This window comes from Cherax quadricarinatus, chromosome 5 (genome assembly GCF_038502225.1).
Source record: "Cherax quadricarinatus isolate ZL_2023a chromosome 5, ASM3850222v1, whole genome shotgun sequence".
Lineage (NCBI taxonomy): Eukaryota > Metazoa > Arthropoda > Malacostraca > Decapoda > Parastacidae > Cherax > Cherax quadricarinatus.
In genome coordinates this window covers 10,629,783-10,651,581 of record NC_091296.1, presented here as the reverse complement: position 1 = coordinate 10,651,581, position 21,799 = coordinate 10,629,783, and the positions used below count along the sequence as shown (strand labels likewise).

At 45.7% G+C, this 21,799-nt stretch overlaps 1 protein-coding gene across 4 annotated transcripts in view; it reads right to left on the bottom strand.

The window, feature by feature from the left end:
• LOC128684844 (phosducin-like protein) overlaps positions 1 to 21,799 on the bottom strand; it is a 372,671-nt gene that overhangs the window by 156,875 nt on the left and 193,997 nt on the right. The gene's annotated exons all lie outside the window — the stretch shown is intronic.

Genomic DNA, 21,799 nt, shown 5'->3' with positions numbered 1-21,799 from the left:
GTATCATATCTAGAGGAAAATTTAAACTGTTATCAGATCATGATTAAATAACCATTTGTATTGCTACCTAGCACTGTATGACCCTTATGGGTTTAGTGCTTAGTTATGATTATAATAATTTATTGCTACCTATGTGATGGGTATGGGGTGCACAATGCACCATCGATAGGATGGGTATGGGGTGCACAATGCACTACCATGCAGATGGGTATGGGATGTACAATACACTACCATCCATAGGATGAGTATGAGGTGCACAATGCACCATCCAGAGAATGGGTATGGGTGCACAGTGCACTACCATTAAGAGGATGGGTATGGGGTGCAAAATGCACTACCATCCAGAGGATGGGTATGGGGTGCACAATACACTACCATCCAGAGGATGGGTATGAGGTGTACAATGCACTACCATCCAGAGGATGGGTATGGGGTGCACAATGCACTACCATCCAGAGGATGGGTATGGGGTGCACAATGCACTACCATCCAGAGGATGGGTATGGGGTGCACAATGCATTACCATCTAGAGAATGGGTATGGGGTGCACAATGCTCTACCATCCAAAGGATGGGTATGGGGTGCACAATGCATTACCATCCAGAGGATGGGCATGGGGTGCACAATGCACTACCATCCAGAGGATGGGTGTCAGGTGCATAATGTACTACCATCCAAAGGATGGGCATTGGGTGCACAATGCACTACCATCCAGAGGATGGGTATTGGTTTCACAATGCACTTCCATCCGGTAGGGGGGTGCACAACGGCTCTATTTATTTGCTGATGATGTGACTTATGGTATTACTTACAGACCCAGTGACAGCACCGCCATTCTGTAAAAATACCCTGACTTCGCTCTCTGTAAATAAAGCATTACCATTTGTGTACTCACCTATTTGTGATTGCAGGGGTCCAGTCTTAGCTCCTGGCCCTGCCTCTTCACTGGTTGCTACTGGGTCCTCTCTCTCCCTGCTCCATGAGCTTTATCAAACCTCGTCTTAAAACTATGTATGGTTCCCGCCTCCACTACGTCACTTTCTAGGCTATTCCACTTCCTGACAACTCTATGGCTGAAGAAATACTTCCTAACATCCCTTTGACTCATCTGAGTCTTCAACTTCCAATTGTGACCTCTTGTTTCTGTGTCCCCTCCCTGGAACATCCTGTCTTTGTCTACCTTGTCTATTCCGCGCAGTATTTTATGTCATTATCATGTCTTCCCCCTGACCCTCCTGTCCTCCAGTGTCGTCAGGCCGATTTCATTTAACCTTTCTTCATAGGACATTTCCCTTAGCTCTGGAACTAACCTTGTCACAAATCTTTGCACTTTCTCTAATTTCTTGACGTGCTTGATCAAGTGCGGGTTCCAAACAGGCGCTGCATATTCCAGTATGAGCCTGACGTACACGGTGTACAGTGTCTTGAGCGATTCCTTACTAAGGTATCGGAACGCTGTTCTCAGGTTTGCCAGGCACCCATATGCTGCAGCAGTTATCTGGTTGATGTGTGCTTCCGGAGACATGCTCGGTGTTATACTCACCCCAAGATCTTTCTCCTTGAGCGAGGTTTGCAGTCTTTTGCCACCTAGCCTATACTCCGTCTGCGGTCTTCTGTGCCCTTCCCCAATCTTCATGACTTTGCATTTGGTGGGGTTAAATTCAAGAAGCCAGTTGCTGGACCAGGTGTCCAGTCTGTCCAGGTCTCTTTGAAGTCCTGCCTGATCCTCATCTCATTTAATTCTCCTCATTAATTTCACATCATCTGCGAACAGGGACACTTCTGAGTCTAACCCTTCCATCATGTCGTTCACATATACCAAAAATAGCACTGGTCCTAGGACCGACCCCTGTGGGACCCCGCTCGTCACAGGTGCCCACTGTGATACCTCATCACGTACCATGACTCATTGTTGCCTCCCTGTCAGGTATTCTCTGATCCATTGCAGTGCCCTTCCTGTTATATGCGCCTGATCCTCTAGCTTCTGCACTAATCTGTTGTGAGGAACTGTGTCAAAGACCTTCTTGCAGTCCAAGAAGATGCAATCAACCCACCCCTCTCTCTCATGTCTTACTTCTGTTACTTTATCATAAAACTCCAGAAAGTTTGTGACACAGGATTTGCCTTCCATGAATTCGTGCTGGTTGGCGTTTATATTCTTGTTCCGTTCCAGGTGCTCCACCACTCTCCTCCTGATAATCTCCATAACTTTGCATACTATACACGTCAGTGACACAGGTCTATAGTTTAGTGCCTCTTTTCTCTCTCCTTTTTTAAAAATGGGAACTACATTTACCGTCTTCCATACCTCAGGTAGTTGTCCAGTTTCCAGGGATGTGTTGAAGATTGTGGTAAGTGGCACACACAGCATATCCGCTCCCTCTCTAAGGACCCACAGGGAGATGTCCGGTCCCATTGCCTTTGAGGTATTGATGTCCCTTAGCAGCTTCTTCACCTCCTCATTTGTATGTAAGTCATCCAACTCTTGTTGGTATATTCCTTGCTGGTGTCCCCCTCTAATCAAATCAAATCAAATCAAAGTTTATTCTCTATAAGGATTACAATGCGGGGTTTACAGATTTTGGTTATTGTGTGGTTTACATGTAGTAAAATACTAATTACAGAGGGGGCCACTAGAACACCTAGCGTGGCTAGGCATTTCGGGCAAACTTAGATTAATTCTTAACCCTAATTATAACAAATTGTGGAGTAAGTTGACTAAATAATAAGTGACAAATACTAGTTTGTGAGTTTAGCAATATGAATGCTTTTGTTTTGTTCTGTTCTGTCCCCCCAGAGGCCTTCCTGTCTCCACTGTAAATACTTCCTTAAATCTCATATTGAGTTCCTCACATACTTCTTGATGGTTTCTTGTGAGTTCCCCACCTACTTTCCTCAGCCTTATCACCTGGTCTTTGACTGTTGTCTTCCTCCTAATGTGGCTATACAGCAGTATAAGGTACATACTCGTACATACTTGTTTCTGGCTCTTCTACTAATCTCCTTATTTTCCTGAGTCCTTTGCCTCCTGTACCTTTTCCTGCAGGAAGTTACTCATACCTCTGGCTTTTCTCATTCAATTCCTGTTACATTCTCCACTTGTAGCTCTACTATATAATTCAGAACCACGTTCGCTAGCTCCAAGAGGCCTCTCGTAATTGACAATGTCCTCAAGGTAGTAGGTTGGTAGACAGCAACCACCCAGGGAAGTACTACCGTCCTGCCAGAACTGTGAAACAAAAACCTGTAACTGTTTTGCATGATGGTAGGATTGCTGGTTTCTTTTTCTGTCTCATAAACACGCTAAGATAACAGGGATATCTTGCTACTCCTACTTACACTATTCACAGACACGCACATGCATATATATATATACATACATCTAGGTTTTTCTCCTTTTTCTAAATAGCTCTTGTTCTTTTTTATTTCTTCTACATGGGGAAGTGGAAAAAACCTCCGTAAGCCATGCGTGTCGTATCTAAAATGCCGGGAGCAATGGGCTAGTCTTCTCCTGTATACAATTACTAAAAAAGAGAAGAAGAAAAACTTTATAAAACTGGGTTGCTTAAACGTGGATGTAGTGCGGATGACAAGAAACAGATGATTGCTGATGTTATGAATGAAAAGAATTGGATAAGCGAAACAAAGCTGAAGGGGGTAGGAGAGTTTCGAAATAAATGGGATTAAACTGATGAGAGAGTTAGAGCAAAGGAAGGGGTAGCAGTAATGTTAAATGATCAGTTATGGAAGGAGAAAAGAGAATATGAATGTGTACCAAGGTTGGATGCCCTGTATGCACCTGGAGAAGAGAGGAATGCAGAGGAGAGAGAGAGATTTTGGGAGATGTTAAGTGAATGTATCTTTGAACCAAGTGAGAGAGTAATTGTGGTAGGGGACTTGAATGCACTTTTAGAGAGGGTGTGGTAGGTAAGTTTGGGGTGCCAGGTGTAAATGATAATGCCCTTTGATTGAACTTTGTATAGAAAGGGGTTTAGTTATAGGTAATACATATTTTAAGAAAAAGAGGATAAATAAGTATACACGATATGATGTAGGGCGAAATGACCTGTTGAGTAGACTTCAGGATGTACATGTTTATAGAGGGGCCACAGATATATCAGATCACTTTCTAGTTGTAGCTACACTGAGAGTAAAAGGTAGATGGGATACAAGGAGAATAGAAGCATCAGGGAAGAGAGAGGTGAAGGTTTATAAACTAAAAGAGGAGGCAGTTAGGGTAAGATATAAACAGCTATTGGAGGATAGATGGGCTAATGAGAGCATAGGCAATGGGGTCAGTTTGTGGTTACAGGAAAGTGGGTGCAGGAGGGAAGAGGAGCGATTGGTGGAATGATGATGTAAAGAGAGTAGTAAGGGAGAAAAAGTTAGCATATGAGAAGTTTTTACAAAGGAAGTGATGCAAGGAGGGAAGAGTATATGGAGAAAAAGAGAGAAGTTAAGAGAGTGGTGAAAGTTTGTGAGGCAGTAGGCAAAATGAAAGGGGGTAAGGCAGCCGGGATTGATGGGATTACAATTATTTAATAAATGTATGGAAGAGGGTAAGGTACCTAGGGATTCATACCTGTGTAGTCCCCCCCCTTTTATAGTTTGGCTTTTCTCATTCAATTCCTGTTACATTCTCCACTTGTAGCTCTACTATATAATCAAAACTCAGAACCACGTGATCGCTAGCTCCAAGAGGCCTCTCGTAATTTATGTCCTCAATGTCTGAACTGCTCAGGGTGAACACAAGATCCAGTCTTGCTGGCTCATCCTCCCCTCTCTCTCTGGTAATGTCCCTGACATGTTGATGCATGAGGTTTTCAAGTACCACATCCATCATCTTGGCTCTCCATGTTTCGGGACCCCCATGTGGCTCCAGGTTTTCCCAGTCGATCTCCCTGTGGTTGAAATCGCCCATTACCAGTAACTTTGCTCTGCTCGAGTGAGCTCTTCTTGTGTGTGTGTGTGTGTACTCACCTAGTTGAGGCTGCAGGGGTCGAGTCCAAGCTCCTGGCCCTGCCTCTTCACTGGTCGCTACTTGGTTACTCTCCCTGAACCGTGAGCTTTATCATACCTCTGCTTAAAGCTATGTATGGATCCTGCCTCCACTACATCGCTTCCCAAACCATTCCACTTCCTGACTCCTCTGTGGCTGAAGAAATACTTCCTAACATCCCTGTGATTCATCTGTGTCTTCAACTTCCAACTGTGTCCCCTTGTTGCTGTGCCCCATCTCTGGAACATCCTGTCTTTGTCTGTGTGTGTGTGAACTAATTCATGCCGGCATAAACAACTCATTGCAATTGTGACCAGATATAAATATGTAAATAGTTCATTACTTTGCGACTTACTCTCTGGACCCATTATGTGCCTCTGTAATTTTTTACTACCCCCTTCCCCATGATGGGTATAAGGTACATAAATACAGTTATTAAGCTAAGTGTCAACACCACTATGGGACATCAGACAATTCTTATTCAACTATATATACTACCATAATTTTTAAAGGGGTGGGCTGTATGATGTAGACAGCCTGTACTGTCTGCATAGACAGCCTATGCTGTCTGCCAGCTTAGTTCATATTTTGCACCACTAAAGTGCTACCATCTGGGCCTGCCCAGGTCTGTGGGATGCTGGGCCCACACTCACTCACTGTCACAGCAACCAAGCAGCAATACAGAAGGCCTAATAGTTCTTCCTCTCGTGGGATGGCCCTCCTGGGCCATGGGCACAATACACAAGCCTGTGTACCCACCACGACTTTACAAATAAAGTAAGAAGCCTCCGAAGACATTTATAATTCACACCCCGCTTTCAGTACCAAATAATCTCATTAAACATTGGTAGCAGTGGTGGTTGCAGCAGTTGTGTTTGCCCGGAGAGAGGAAGGAAGGTATGAAGTCATCTTCACTTTATCACCCTATACAAGAAGCATCCGTCTCTCAACGAGTTATCCTGATGTCGTGTCTGCACGTTTCAGCATCCAGACACAGATACAAGCAGGATCCAGCCGAAATTTACCGAATTTCTTCGAGAACTGTAAGTGGCATCCCAGTGACCCCACGCTACAGCGTCGCACGCTGTTTCTCAAGTCACGTGTTCAGCGTCACTTGTATGTTGCTGTTGTTGTTCAGCTCAGCACAGCTGTTTCAGCAAGCCAGAGGTGAGTTTTGTGGTGATTTCTGCGTCTAGTGTGAGTTTCTCCACGTGTTTGTAAGAGGGAGAGGAAGCAGCCGTTCCCTCGCCTCACCCACACTCGCCCTACTCACACCTAACCAGCCTACCACCACTATGTGCATCACTCCCTCTGCTGGGTTTTCTGCTGTTTTCCATGTGAATTCATTGCCAGAGCTGTGTATCCGAGTGCCCAAGGCCACTCGAAGCCACGCGGATCAGCAAGCCACGTGGATCAGCAAGCCACGTGGATCAGCAAGCCATGTGGATCAGCATGCCATGTAGATCACGACACCCTGTGGATCACGATACCACGTGGGGTGTGGGCAAGGTCACGTGGATCTACAAGCCATGTGGGTTACCAAGCCAGATGTCCCAGGCCTCATGCTGTGATCTGCTGCCCGCATCACATTGACGTCACCGATGATGCTGCCCAACTTCACGTCACCCATGATGTCTGTTGACGTCACCTCGAGATGTCTGCTGACGTCACCTTGCGATGTCACGCCTGACATCACATGATGTCACATCAAGTGTTTCTAGTAATTATTTCAGTATTGTCGAGAAGATTGAGAGAAGATATATGTCGTGTGTTAATTAATTCCTCTCATCAGTGTTCTCACATGTTAGTGTATAGCTTAGCATCAGTTTTGTGCACAGAAAAACATCTTCTACTAGTTTAAGCCATGTTGTACTGCATGTACCGTGGGTGTGTGTAAAATTTCCATGAGTCCAGTGTGAGACCTAGAGTAGCACCATTGTGTTAGTCACCCAGTGTGACCAGTGTGTGTGACAGCTGTTATCAGTCAGCTCTGAGCCTGAGCCCCCTTGTACAGAAAGCTCTTATGCTTGTCGCTCGTGATCTGCAGAATCGTACCTGCTACGATTCCCATCAAGATTTGTTTCACTTCACCTCCAGACCTTCAGAGTGCAGTTATATGTAGAGAAACAAGTCTGGGGATGCTTAGACTAACCTCTGCTATAACTCCAACTGCCGAGAGAATGACACTCATCAAGCCGCAGTTAGCCCTGTCGGCAGGCACTGTGTCAGCCTTGTGTTACAAGCTTCAGTGAGCAGCCTGCACGAAGAAGATGTCACTTCAACTGCTAGCTCTGCTAGCTCGTTCACTGCAGTCTGGTGTATGATGTTACGACTCCCAGATGTTTCGCCCAGTCGTCTCTGCCACGACTCGCTCCATGCTCGCCGGCAGTGACAGCCCAGAGACAGTACCAGTCGAGAAGTGTCCTCCTGAGTTGCTTGCCAGAAGTCCTGCCCAGTTGCCGAGTTTTGTCGACGCCTCACTCGAGGGCACCAGCATGTCGTGCCCAAGGTTGAGTGGAACATGCAGCAACTCCTCTTCACCGTTCCAGAGGAGACCGTACCTTGTTACGTCACAGCTCAGCCGCAGCGATGTCTCCTGTGTTGCAGTATCTGTCCAGACACAGGAAGGCGTGCAGTGATGCCCTTCGACGCTCACTGCCTATGACCACGATGTTTAGCACACCCCACATGTTTTTTTCTTCCCTCCCTGTAGGAAGTTTTTTTTTTCCATGTCCATATGTAAATTTATGTTTTTATTTTGTGTTCTGTGCCCTGTTCCCACGAGAGAGAGACCGAGTTTTTTTACCACCAGTATTGTCGCGTCGGGACGATGCGAGGTAGGTGGCCAAGCGTATGTAGACAGCCTGTACTGTCTGCATAGACAGCCTGTACTGTCTGCATAGACAGCCTATGCTGTCTGCCAGCTTAGTTCATATTTCGTGCCACTAAAGTGCTGCCCTCTGGGCCTGCCCAGGTCTGTGGGATGCTGGGCCCACACTCGCTCACTGTCACAGCGGCCAAGCAGCAAGACAGAAGGCCTACTAGTTCTCCCTCTCGTGGGATGGCCCTCCTGGGCCATGGGCACAACACACAAGCCTGTGTACCCACCACGATTTTACAAATAAAGTAAGAAGCCTCCGAAGACGTTTATAATTCACACCCGGCTTTCAGCTTACCAAATAATCTCATTAAACAATGACCCTTGTCGGTTTAGCGCTTTCTTTGATTATAATATTGTCTGTAATTCTACCAACATTAATATTGATTATAATAATTTAAAGGGGTGGACCGGTAAGCCAGCAAAAGGCTTCGGTCAGATGACCAAAAGCCCCAACGGTGCGTCATCATCTGGCTAAAATCCGCGTCAGGAAACGCTTGTCCCACTTCTTGGCGACAAGCAAGACACTATTCACAAAAACTTTTCTTTGGGGTAAAAGCCAATGGTGAGGAATACAAGATACAGTTGTTATTGTGTTCGCCATCAAGAGGCTCAGTTTACTGCTTTCTTTGTAAAGGTTTCTCAAGAGAAGGTTCAGTGACTGGCGAAATATTATTGTAATTGTGATAAATAGTTTAGAAAACTGTCAAGGTGAATAATGAGACACTTGTGCAATATTTGGGAATCTCTACTGAGGAAACATGTTGCCACACATTGACTTCATTAGTCTAATACAAAGAACGGCAGAGAAAGAGGGGGAGTTTGAGGTAATAGTCCCTCAGCCTGGAATCGATGTGTTCAGTCCATCAGTCTTGAAGACTGATGGACTGAACACATCGATTCCAGGCTGAGAGACTGATTACCTCAAACTCCCCCTCTTTCCCTACCGTTCTTTGTATTGGACTGATGAAGACAATGTATGGCGAAACGTTTCCTCAGTAAAGACTCTCAAATGTTGCTCAAGCGTTGTGGTCCTGACAGGGACTCCATGCTAACAGACCTCCCTCGTAAACAAGGTTCAGGCTTGGGGCAAGAGTTGGGAAAACAAATTAGAGTGCAATTACTGGGAATATGACTCTGAGTTTGTAACACCTGTTATTTGTATGTTAACTGAACAATTTCATTCATAATTGCGCCATAACTTCAGTGCAGCAGAAACTGTTAAAACCAGATCAGTCATATCTGGATTGTGTTCCGGGGTCAACTTCCCCCAGGTCCTTGTGGTATATCAGGGCTTGATCAACCAGGCTGTTACTGCTGGCCGCACGTGATCCATCGTACGAACCACAGCCCGGATGATCAGGTACTGACTTTAGGTGTCCGTCAAGCTCTCGCTTGAAGACAGCCAGGGGTCTATTGGTAATCCCCCTTATGTATTACCTGGAGTTTACCTGGAGAGAGTTCCGGGGGTCAACGCCCCCGCGGCCCGGTCTGTGACCAGGCCTCCTGGTGGATCAGAGCCTGATCAACCAGGCTGTTGCTGCTGTATGCTGGGAGACAGTTAAACAGTCTTGGACCCTGACACTGCGTGCGTTTCCAAATATAGACATTGCCTTGTGTATATTTTTAACATTAATGGTCATCTCAAGCATATTAAAAGGCGCCTGAGTTTCCTTGTCTCCTAATAACATGTTCATTTTTTCCACTTATAATCTACCTTGTCCATGATTACTATTGCATTTGCTTTGTCTGCTTTCGTAAGGTGAAGTCCAGGATCTTTTCTTAATTCATGGTATAACATAACAAATGTTTGAAGACAATTACGTTGGAGAAGTCTGAACAAAGCTCACACCTCTCCAACACAATTGTCCTCAAACATTTGAGGACAATTGTGTTGCTGTCTGGCTGGTGAGTAATGGGACGGGGAGGGGGAGGGGGGAGGGGGAGGGGGTATTACCTGGAGTTTACCTGGAGAGAGTTTCGGGGGTCAACGCCCCCGCGGCCCGGTCTGTGACCAGGCCTCCTGGTGGATCAGCGCCTGATCAACCAGGCTGTTGCTGCTGGCTGCACGCAAACCAACGTACGAGCCACAGCCCGGCTGATCAGGAACTGACTTTAGGTGCTTGTCCAGTGCCAGCTTGAAGACTGCCAGGGGTCTGTTGGTAATCCCCCTTATGTATGCTGGGAGGCAGTTGAACAGTCTTGGGCCCCTGACACTTATTGTATGGTCTCTTAACGTGGAACAGTGTAATTAATAGGGAATAAGTAAGTTTATTCAGGTAGGTACACATAAATGCAGTTACATAAATTGTTATACATAGCAGCATATGTGTAGGTTACCGAGGATAACCCAAAAAATGTCAGCCAAAGTGTCCTTGAGGACCAAGGTATCGGCTCAAGTCTTGCCATACTTAGTAATTATTTTTACTATATTTTTATGGGGAGGACCTTGTGTGAGGCCGAGGGCATCCTTGTGGACGTAACTGGGAGGTGAGAGTGTTTCCTGGTTGCTGCTTTGTCTTTTTTTAATAATAATAATAATAATACCTTCTTTCCACAAGTACATGTACAAGGTATACAGATCTAGCTGACATCAATAACATACTACTATAAAGAAAGTCCCTTGTTATGCAAAGCATTTCGGACAAATTAGGTCAGTTTTGTCCCGGGATGCGAACCCATGCCAGTCGACTAGCACCCAGGTACCCATTATTACTGACGGGTGAACATAGACAACTGGTGTAAGGTAACGCGCCCAATGTTTCTACCTTCGCCAGGAATCGAACCCGGACCCCTCATCGTGTGAAGCGAGAGCTTTTGCCACCAGGCCACGGGCCACCCTAATTTACTCATCAAATTGGAGAAAGATGGAGGCAGGGTGAATGGGTTAATGGTATACTTTGCTGTACAGTCCTTATGGCTTAGCGCTTCTTTTTGATTATAATAATAATAATAATAATAATAATGGTATACTTTACAAAACCCAAAAATATAAATCTGTTCACTCAGTTGACAGTAATGGTGAGGCTGGAGGTGCTGTCCTGGTAGACAGTAATGGTGAGACTGAGGTACTGCCCTGGTAGACAGTAATGGTGAAGCTGGAGATGCTGTCCTGGGAGACAGTAATGGTGAGGCTGGAGGTGCTGTCCTGGTAGACAGTAATGGTGAGGCTGAGGTACTGCCCTGGTAGACAGTAATGGTGAAGCTGGAGATGCTGTCCTGGGAGACAGTAATGGTGAGGATGGAGGTGCTGTCCTGGGAGACAGTAATGGTGAGGATGGAGGTGCTGTCCTAGGAGACAGTAATGGTGAGGATGGAGGTGCTGTCCTGGGAGACAGTAATAGTGAGGATGGAGGTGCTGTCCAGGTAGTCAGTAAATGTACGCATGAGGGAATGCATATAAATGACCTCGAGGGAGACAGGAGCTGTAGTGGGGAAACAAGTGTAGTCAAGGACAAGATAAAACCAATATTACAAACTAGTAATACCACAGGAGATAGCAAACAAGGGGACTCCACTAGCAATAGAGAGGATATATTACCAGAAACAACAGGTGAGAGCTCCATTATTAGTACTAGTGAGGATAGAATGAGACAGGTAAACATGCACCAACAGGGAATACAGTCACAGAAACCCAAGGCAAGCGGAAACCAAGCCTGTGCACATATTATGCACTTGATATCTGCAGGCATGGGAAATCTGGAAAAACAGATGGGACGTGCAACTTTGACCACCCTAGAAAATGCCGTGCCCATATGACAACAGGAAAATGCAAACTCCCTTCCTGTAAGCTTTTTCACCCTGAAATGTGTCCCTCTTTAGTACAGGAAAGACTGTGTTGTAAGTTAAATTGCCAGGCACACCATCTAAAAGGGACAAAAAGATACAAAACATCCAGGCCATGGGAAAACCTGGGTAGCCACAGCCACTCAAGAGGGAGAGGTTTTTTTTAGTGCCAGGAAGGGAAAAAAACTGGCAGGAAATGGCAGAAATCGTACGCCAAATTTCTGGAGTGGAACCACAGTCGATGGTCTCCACTCCAAACCAACAGATACAGATACTACTGCCGGAAAAAAAAGTCCCCCCCAGTACCACCAATACCACCAGTCCGATGACATTCTTCTTTGCAAATATACAGGGTCTAAAGCCAGCAACGAACAACAAAATACCTTTCATCCGTGGAATGCTTGCAGAGGCATATGTAATGTTCGCGGCTTTCACAGAGACCCACATAAAGGATCACTTGGACAACGAAATATGGATCCCAGGTTACAACCTATACAGATACGACAGAGTGAACAGGCAAAAGGGGGGAGGGGTTGGCCTGTATATCGCAGAGTCACTTGTTTGCACAGAATTGCTTAATGCCTCAAATGATGTAGTGGAAGTTTTAGCAGTAAAGATCGAGAACCAAAACCTAGCCATTGTGGTAGTCTACAAGCCACCGGATGCAACGTCCCAACAATTCCAAGAACAGCTGTTAAAAATGGACCACTGTCTGGAAAATCTGCCAGCTCCTGCCCCAACATCTTGCTCCTGGGGGATTTCAACCTGAGGCACCTAAAATGGAGGAATATAGCAAATAATGTTGTTGCAGTGATAACACCAGGAGGCAGCTCTGACGAGAACTCACACACACACGAGCTTTTAAATCTCTGCACAAAATTCAATTTAAACCAGCAAATAATAGAGCCTACTAGACTGGAGAATACACTAGACCTCATCTTGACTAACAATGATGATCTGATACGAAATGTCACCATATCAAACACAATATACTCGGATCACAACATAATCGAGGTTCAGACATGTATGCGCGGAGCCCCAGACCGACATAATGAGACTAGTCACGAGCGAGCCTTCACCAAATTTAACTTCAATAACAAGAACATAAAGTGGGACCAAGTAAACCAAGTCCTAAACGATATAAGCTGGGAAGATGGACTAAGAAACACAGACCCCAACTTATGCCTAGAACAGATTAACTCGGTGGCACTCGATGTATGCTCAAGGCTTATTCCTTTAAGAAAAAGGAGGGTAGATGTAAAATAGAAATAGACAGGCGCTCCCTTTACAGGCGACGAAAAAGAATAACAGAGCGGCTAAAAGAGGCCAATATATCTGAAATGCGTAGGGAGTCACTGGTCAGAGAAACAGCAAACATCGAACTTAAGCTAAAGGAATTTTATAGGAGTCAGGAATCGCGGGAAGAACTAAAAGCCATAAATGAAATCGAAAGAAACCCAAAGTATTTCTTTTCTTATGCCAAATCAAAGTCGAGAACAACATCCAGTATTGGGCCTCAACTTAAACAAGATGGGTCCTACACAGATGACAGCAAGGAAATGAGTGAGCTACTCAAAGTCCCAATATGACTCAGTTTTTAGCAAGCCGCTAACCAGACTGAGAGTCGAAGATCAAAATGAATTTTTTTATGAGAGAGCCACAGAATTTGGTTAACACAAGCCTATCTGATGTTATCCTGACGCCAAATGACTTCGAACAGGCGATCAATGACATGCCCATGCACTCTGCCCCAGGGCCAGACTCATGGAACTCCGTGTTCATCAAGAACTGCAAGAAACCCCTGTCACGAGCTTTTACCATCCTATGGAGAGGGAGCATGGACACGGGGGTCGTCCCACAGTTACTTAAAACAACAGACATAACCCCACTCCACAAAGGGGGCAGTAAAGCAATAGCAAAGAACTACAGACCGTTAGCACTAGCATCCCATATCATAAAATTCTTTGAAAGGGTCCTAAGAAGCAAGATCGTCACCCATCTAGATACCCATCAATTACACAACCCAGGGCAACATGGGTTTAGAGCAGGTCACTTTTGTCTGTCTCAACTACTGGATCACTACGACAAGGTCCTAGATGCACTAGAAGACAAAAATAATGCAGGTGTAATATATACAGACTTTGCAAAAGCCTTCGACAAGTGTGACCATGGCGTAATAGCGCACAAAATGCATGCTAAAGGAATAACAGGAAAAGATGGTAGATAGATCTATAATTTCCTCACAAACAGAACACAGAGAGTAGTAAACAGAGTAAAGTCTGAGGCGGCTACGGTGAAAAGCTCTGTTCCACAAGGCACAGTACTCGCTCCCATCTTGTTCCTCATCCTCATATCTGACATAGACAAAGATGTCAGCCACAGCACCGTGTCTTCCTTTGCGGATGACACCCGAATCTGCATGACAGTGTCTTCCATTGCAAACACTGCAAGGCTCAAGGCGGACATCAACCAAATCTTTCAGTGGGCTGCAGAAAACAATATGAAGTTCAACGATGAGAAATTTCAATTACTCCGATATGGTAAACATGAGGAAATTAAAACTTCATCAGAGTACAAAACAAATTCCTTCCACAAAATAGAGCAAAAAACTAACGTCAAAGACCTGGGAGTGATCATGTCGGAGGATCTCACCTTCAAGGACCATAACATTGTATCAATCGCATCTGCTAGAAAAATGACAGGATGGATAATGAGAACCTTCAAAACTAGGGATGCCAAACCCATGATGACACTCTTCAGGTCACTTGTTCTATCTAGGCTGGAATATTGCTGCACACTAACAGCACCTTTCAAGGCAGGTGAAATTGCTGACCTAGAAAATGTACAGAGAACCTTCATGGCACGCATAATGGAGATAAAACACCTCAATTACTGGGAGCGCTTGAAGTTCCTGAACCTGTACTCCCTGGAACGCAGGCGGTAGAGATACATGATTATATACACCTGGAAAATCCTAGAGGGACTAGTACCGAACTTGCACACGAAAATCACTCACAACGACAGCAAAAGACTCGGCAGACGATGCAACATCCCGCCAATGAAAAGCAGGGGTGTCACTAGCACTTTAAGAGACAATACAATAAGTGTCAGGGGCCCGAGACTGTTCAACTGCCTCCCAGCATACATAAGGGGGATTACCAATAGACCCCTGGCTGTCTTCAAGCAGGCATTGGACAAGCACCTAAAGTCGGTACCTGACCAGCCGGGCTGTGGCTCGTACGTTGGATTGCTTGCAGCCAGCAGTAGCAGCCAGGTTGATCAGGCTCTGATCCACCATGAGGCCTGGTCACAGACCGGGCCGCGGGGGCGTTGACCCCGGAACTCTCTCCAGGTAAACACTATTTGCACTGAGTGAATATACACATGAGTTTATGAAGGATTATTTTACTACAAGGAACGCTATACCCGTAGGGATTATATATAACGTTTGTAGGAATGGGAGGCAGTCAGAGAAAGGCAATATAGATGCAAATCCATGGATCAAGTCCCTCACAGGCACACTGTCTCCATGCTAGACCCTAAACATATTTGCTCTCAGCCGTCCAACTCCAGCTTTGGAGGCTGGCGCACCTTACTCAACGAAGGAACAAACTGCATATGAGTACAGTAGAACAATCTTAGGTCTTCATAACTAGTACACGCATGTGAATTTGTTTTGTCCTTCATGGCCTTTATTCTGGGAAGGATCCTAGACTAGGTATACCGCACTTGTCTCCAAAACAACGCTCTTTTGTCACTCAAGACATTCCATTCCAATTCCACATATTGTTTGTGAAGTCTTATTTTGGTTCTTTATTGCTCCTTGATTATCACCGCCTTCACTTTTCTGGCTGATAATCTGTAATCTGCAAAAATATCAAGCCACATGCTAAAAAAAAAGCTGCCCAGGAAGAATGGTTGGCTAAAACCCCAGTGAGACCACCACGACGCATGAACCAGCCCAGCGCCTCGTCTACGACCTTAACCTGCACTCATCTACCTCGAGCCAAATGATCTCGGACTCCCTTTCCTCGTCACTGTTATAGCAAGAGGAAAAACTGTCGTTAAACTGATCTCTGCTAGGTGTGCTATTTATGTACGATGGCTGCCACCGCCTCTACCAGAAAGCATCAAGGGTGCACGTGAGTTGAAGTCTTGGTTGTTCCTGTGTTTACAATCTTAATATTTCTTATCATTTGCCAGCAACTAAGTAGCAACTCTGGAAAATTATTAGTAACAGTAGTAGCAGCAAAATCAATATAGTAGCAGTAATAATAGCAGTTATGTGAAACAGCAGTATTAACAATGATAATAGGAAAATCAATAGTAGTAGGATAAAAACAGTGGTAACATTAAAAATAGCCATAGTAAAAGTAACACTTACTAACAATATAAACAATAGCAGTAAAAAAAGAATTTTGGTGTCAGTTTCTACTTAGTTTGTCAGACAGGAAGCCCATCTAACTGCACATGGAATATTAAGGATACACTGTACACCACAGTGACTGGTGTTGATGTCATAACTGTGAGGTATTCAACACCACAGTGACTGGTGTTGATGTCATAACTGTGAGGCATTCAACACCACAGTGACTGGTGTTGATGTCATAACTGTGAGGTATTCAACACCACAGTGACTGGTATTGATGTCATAACTGTGAGGTATTCAACCCCACAGTGACTGGTGTTGATGTCATAACTGTGAGGTATTCAACCCCACAGTGACTGGTGTTAATGTTATAACTGTGAGGTATTCAACACCACAGTGACTGGTGTTGATGTTATAACTGTGAGGCATTCAACACCACAGTGAATGGTGTTGATGTTATAACTGAGGTATTCAACACCACAGTGACTGGTGTTGATGTCATAACTGTGAGGTATTCCACACCACAAAGACTGGACGTCGTCGTATCTGAAGCTTCAAATGAACCACATCCTTACATCTGTTCGCACATTAATCTCAATGTTTATGCCCGTGTTTATATTATTATTATTATTATTATTATTATTATTATTATTATTATTATTATTATTATTATTATTATTATTATTATTGAAGATTGAGACACTTATGCAGCATATGGAAATCTTTATTCAGGGAACGTTTCGCCACACAGTGCATAAGTGTCTCAATCTTCAACTTGTCGGTTTTTCAAACCATTCATCACACATTATTATTATTATTATTATTATCATCATCATCATCATCATCATCATCATCATCATCATCAGGGAAGCGCTAAACCCATAGTCATACAATGCCTGGGGATAAAATCAAGTTCGAGCCAAGGAAGGGACAGGCTCAGTTTCTGGGATCAAGAGCCCCTCGCCAGAATCGAGGCTCCTACCTCGAGGGGGGCGTTAGTTTGTAAATTTGTATTAGTCTGTAAATTAGTTCTTCTAACACTGTTAGTTAGCAGTCTTGTATACCATGGTTTGATTTCAGCGTAAGACTGTACAATTCGACCACATTTCGTCTCTCAACCTGCGGGCTGAGAGGACGCTTTCTGAGCCTGCTCCTGCTTACACCTGGTGGCGAACCGTGTACTACAGTACGCAAGATGGCAGATCGTCAGGGTAGAAGAGTAAACACAGTCTGTGTTGAATTCATTCGTGGCTCTCTCAGTGGTGCAATGATGCATGTCTTGTTGCCTACCATTATTCGCGACGTCTACGGCATCCCCACTGAGGAATTATATGGCGTGGCTCTCAATGGGATGTCGAGGTTTTTTGTAAAATTCACAAATGCCGGCTTTTACTCCAAGATTGTGGAAGCTTTTCAAGAGAGGAAAATGGCGGTGAATTCAGCTGTAGAGGTATGCCTGCATGACGTCTCCACGTACGTCACCTGGGTCAAAGTAAGGAACGTGCCTTTCGAGGCGGAGGAGTATGTTATTCGGAAAGTTTTTGGTAGATACGGCACGGTACATGCAGCGACCAAGGGAGTGTGGAGGGAGGGCCCATACAAGGGGCTCCCAGAAGGCTCCTGCACCCTCAAGATGACATTAAAACAGCCGATTCCATCTTACGTTCATCTGGAATACTACAGGACCCAAGTTTTTGTTCACTATGCAGGCCAACGGAAGACATGCAGGTTATGCAACTCGTATGACCATATGGCTGCTCAGTGCTCCAGACGCCTGGTTGCACGCATCCGGGAACCTTCTCCTGTGGCCCTAAGAACCGAGGCCTTTGATCTGGGGACTGGTCCCTCGCCTGGACAAGGACCTAAGCTTTGGAATGAGGAAATGCAACAAGAGGAGACACGGTCTATAGCGTGTGCCACCCTGTCGGTGGACACTACAAACGTGCCCACGCCACCTGTGGGGCCTACGGAGCCTGTGGAGTTGTCACAGGAAAGTTTGCTGGAGAACGTGCTGAACGATCTCTTGGATGGGGCAGAGCATAGCCCAGACGTTACACTGGAGTGTCAAGAAGTGGTGAAGGATGATTCGCCAAATATGGGAGACCTGGACGTGACTACAATGACACGGTTGCATGAGGTGGTGGTGGAAGTCCACCAGGAGGCTTTGTCTGGTGAGGAGATGTGTGTGGAAGGTGGTTCCTGCAAACGGACGGCAGGAGTGTCGGATATGGACGAGGTCCTGGCACCGAGACAGCGTCCAGGGAAGAAATTATGGTCGAAAGTGGCTGAGGCGCCTCTTGAAGATGGGGTTGTGGCAAGTGCCCAGGATATGGGTAGGGCACGGGGAGGTGAGGGGGGCCTTGGAAAGTCAAAGGTCAAAGAAGGTCAGTGTAATGTACGTGTGGGAACGGGAAAGACCCACAAACATAGAGGAAAACCTCCTTTTGTGAATTCAAGTGTGTTACCATCAATGCAAATGGCCTCTGGGCAGAGTTTAAGTGTGTGTGGATGGAGTGGTTCTTGCGCAGGTACGCTGTGGACGTATGTTTCATACAAGAACACAATTATAATTTGGGCGAGAGTTACGGTTAAAAGGCTACCGAATGTTTGTTAGCAGTTCTTTAAAATTAAAGGGTGGGGTAGCTATAGCGGTGAAGGAGTCCAGCCCTTGGCGTGTCTTGAGATGGGAGGAGGGGGGAGGTGGGAGGGTGGTGAGGGTAGATGGGTACTGGGGTGAGGTGAGGGTTTGTTTTATTGGCGTTTACATGCCTGCGGAAAGCAACACTAAAGTTAAAATAGAATTTGTGAGGGAAGCTTTAACGTTTTACACTCGGGGTTTGCCGTTCATTACCGTCATGGGTGGGGATTGGAATTGCGTTATCCGCCATGGCGATGTTGAGCTGAGGGGGGTGGGTTGCGTTTTACCTGTCTTACGGAATCTGCTGGGGGCTGCAGGGGTTTATGATGTGGTGGGGCGGGGGGGGTGGGGGGTTTAGCATACGTTCGTTCGCAGGGGCTATGCGGCCCGTCTGGATAGACTTTATGTAACACAAGGAATTAGAGTTGGCCACGTACAGACCTTTGATGTGGGGTTTTCAGATCACCGTGCAGTGCTAGCGGACTTGGACTGGGATGGAATGATCAAGGTTTATCCAGGTTATTGGAAACTAAACGTGCGGCTATTGGAGGGGGAGGGGGATGGGTCCGCTTTTCAGGACTGGTGGAAGAATATCTGGGAAATGCGACAGGTAGTTGAATGTTTGTTGGAATGGTGGGAAATGTGCCAAACCCGGAATAGCGAGTTATTATAAGAAGCAGGGAAAAGAGGAGCCGAGGTGGAGGTATGGGCTGCAAAACTATCTGGAGGGGCAGCTAAATGATTACTATGTGGGGGGCGGAGTAGTAGGTATGACGACATTGAACATCTTCGTAGTCGACTTGCAGAAATGCACAAAGAATGTTTCAATGCAGTTAGAGTCAGAGCAGGTATGGAATAAGTGCTATGGGGTGACAAACCTTCAGGTTGTGTCTTGCGCAAATTTAGGGTCAGACAACAGGCGACGTCCCTCTTGCAATTGGAAGTATGCACGGGTTTGGGTGGTTACCTGCCGGGTCAAGTACTCCTCACCATGGACAATATGAGTTTTTATGCTGACCTATGGTTTGGGGAAAAGCTACAGCAGGGAGTAGGGGGGGTCCATGCGGGTGGCCTGGTGGGGAGGGATTTCAGAAAAGTTATAAGTGACAGAGATAGAACGGTACTAGAAGGTAGAATTCGAGTGGAGGAGGTAGAGGAGGCGATTTTTAGTATGAGTAAAGGAAAGGCACCAGGTATAGATGGCATTTCGAACAATTTTTATAGGGCGCATTGGGGAAGTATTAAGCATTGTTTGGTTGATGTATTAAATTGCATGCTCACGGAGGGGAGGTTAGGTATGTCACAAAGTATGGGGGTAGTTGTGTTGGTGCCCAAAAAGGGAGGGGGGAGGGGTCTGAGTGCATATAGAGCAATATCTCTTATGTGCTCGGACTATAAAATCTTTGCAAAAGTTTTAGGAAACAGAATGAGGAAGGTTATGGGGTCGGTTATTCACGAGGGACAGCTAGGCATACCAGGTAGGAGCATGAGGGACTGGCATGTACGTATTAGGGAATTTTTGGAGGAATGTCAAGGAGGGGGTGTCCTCGGGCTTGACTGGCAAAATGCTTACGACTGTGTTGATAAGGATTTATTGAGGCTTATTTTATTGAAGCAGGGTTTTGGAGAGGGGATTGTAAGATGGGTTGATACCTTGTATGTCTCGGCTATGGTACGCGTACAGGTAAATGGTAAATTTGGGCAGCCGGTCCGTATGGAAAGGGGTTTGAGGCAAGGGTGCCCCCTCTCCCAGCTGCTTTTTGCTTGTATGCAAAACCCCTTTTATGAGCTGGTGGATGGTGGTTTGAGGCATGGAACGCTGAGCAGTGACCATGCAGCGCGTGTGGTTGGGTACATAGATGATACCACGATTTTGTTAAAAGGGGAGGAGGATTTTCAGATCGTGGGATGGATTGTTGAGTTTTTTGGGGCAGAGTCTGGCATGTGCGTCAATAAGGCAAAATCAAAATTATTGGAGGTGGGTACATGGGTGGGGGGGAGGTTGGGCGAAAGGTATGGGTGGTCAGTCGTGGTGCAACTTAGAATATGTGGTATCATGTACATGGCAGATGAGAGGGAGGGCCGAAGGGCCTGGTGGTTAACAAGGCTTTAGATCGACTTCGGGGGTTAAGACCTGGGGATGTCTCGTTGCAACAGAGGACAGTAGTGGTTAATACACTTGTTTATAGTAAGGTATGGGGTGTGGCTGAGGTGTACCCTTTAAGAGATATGGATATTCAGGAACTGCAGAGAAAGGTCTTACGTTATGTTTGGGGTTTCAGGAGAGCTTGGTTAAGTCGGGAGGTTGTCATGACCCATGTTCGTCGTGGGAGTTTAGGTAGTTTAGGTCTCTTGGCTTTGGGGCCACGGGTGAAGGCCCTCTATGTAAAGCAGCTGTTCCTCAGGGTGGGCAGTGAGAAGGGCATCCGGGTAATGATCGAAATGCGTAAATGGTGGAGCAGCAGGGGATTAATCGAGTGTGAGGACATGCTGCGTTTGTTGTTAAAATTGAGAAATGCGCAACGGATCCGGGTGGGGCAAATGGTCAGCATATGTTGTCGTGGGGAAATTGTACAGGGATTGTCTGTTTTTCCGCTGTATAATTGGGGGGAAATGTGGGAAGGATTTTGTAAACTTAAGTTGGCACTAAGGGTTCGTGAATTGGTGTACAGATTTGTCATGGGAATTTTAGCATCAAAATCGGTCTTAAATAGGATGGGTTTGGAAAGGGAGGCAGATTGCTTGCGTTGCGGTCTCGAAGAAACAGCTTTTCATGCTGTCTACTTTTGTGATACCTTGGACACAGTTCGTTCATGGTTGGGGCGGGTTTTAGATTTTCTTAGTGGGGGAAGTATTTCAACCTTACGGGCCTTAACATTGGACGTTAGCGGAGTATCAAGTGAGGTACGAAGAGCAATAATGTACGTGGTGGCTGATTTCCTCTTTATCTCGTGGGGTATGCAGGAAACCGGGGGATCAGTTAGGATCAGGGCAATTGCGGCAGGTATCTACAGAACGTATTGCAGAAATAAACTCATATATGGTATAAGTTGGGATAATAGTTTTCCTTCAAAGTATCAAAGTCTTACTGTTCAAAGGTTGCTGCAACTGGGGGTGGGGTAAGGCAAC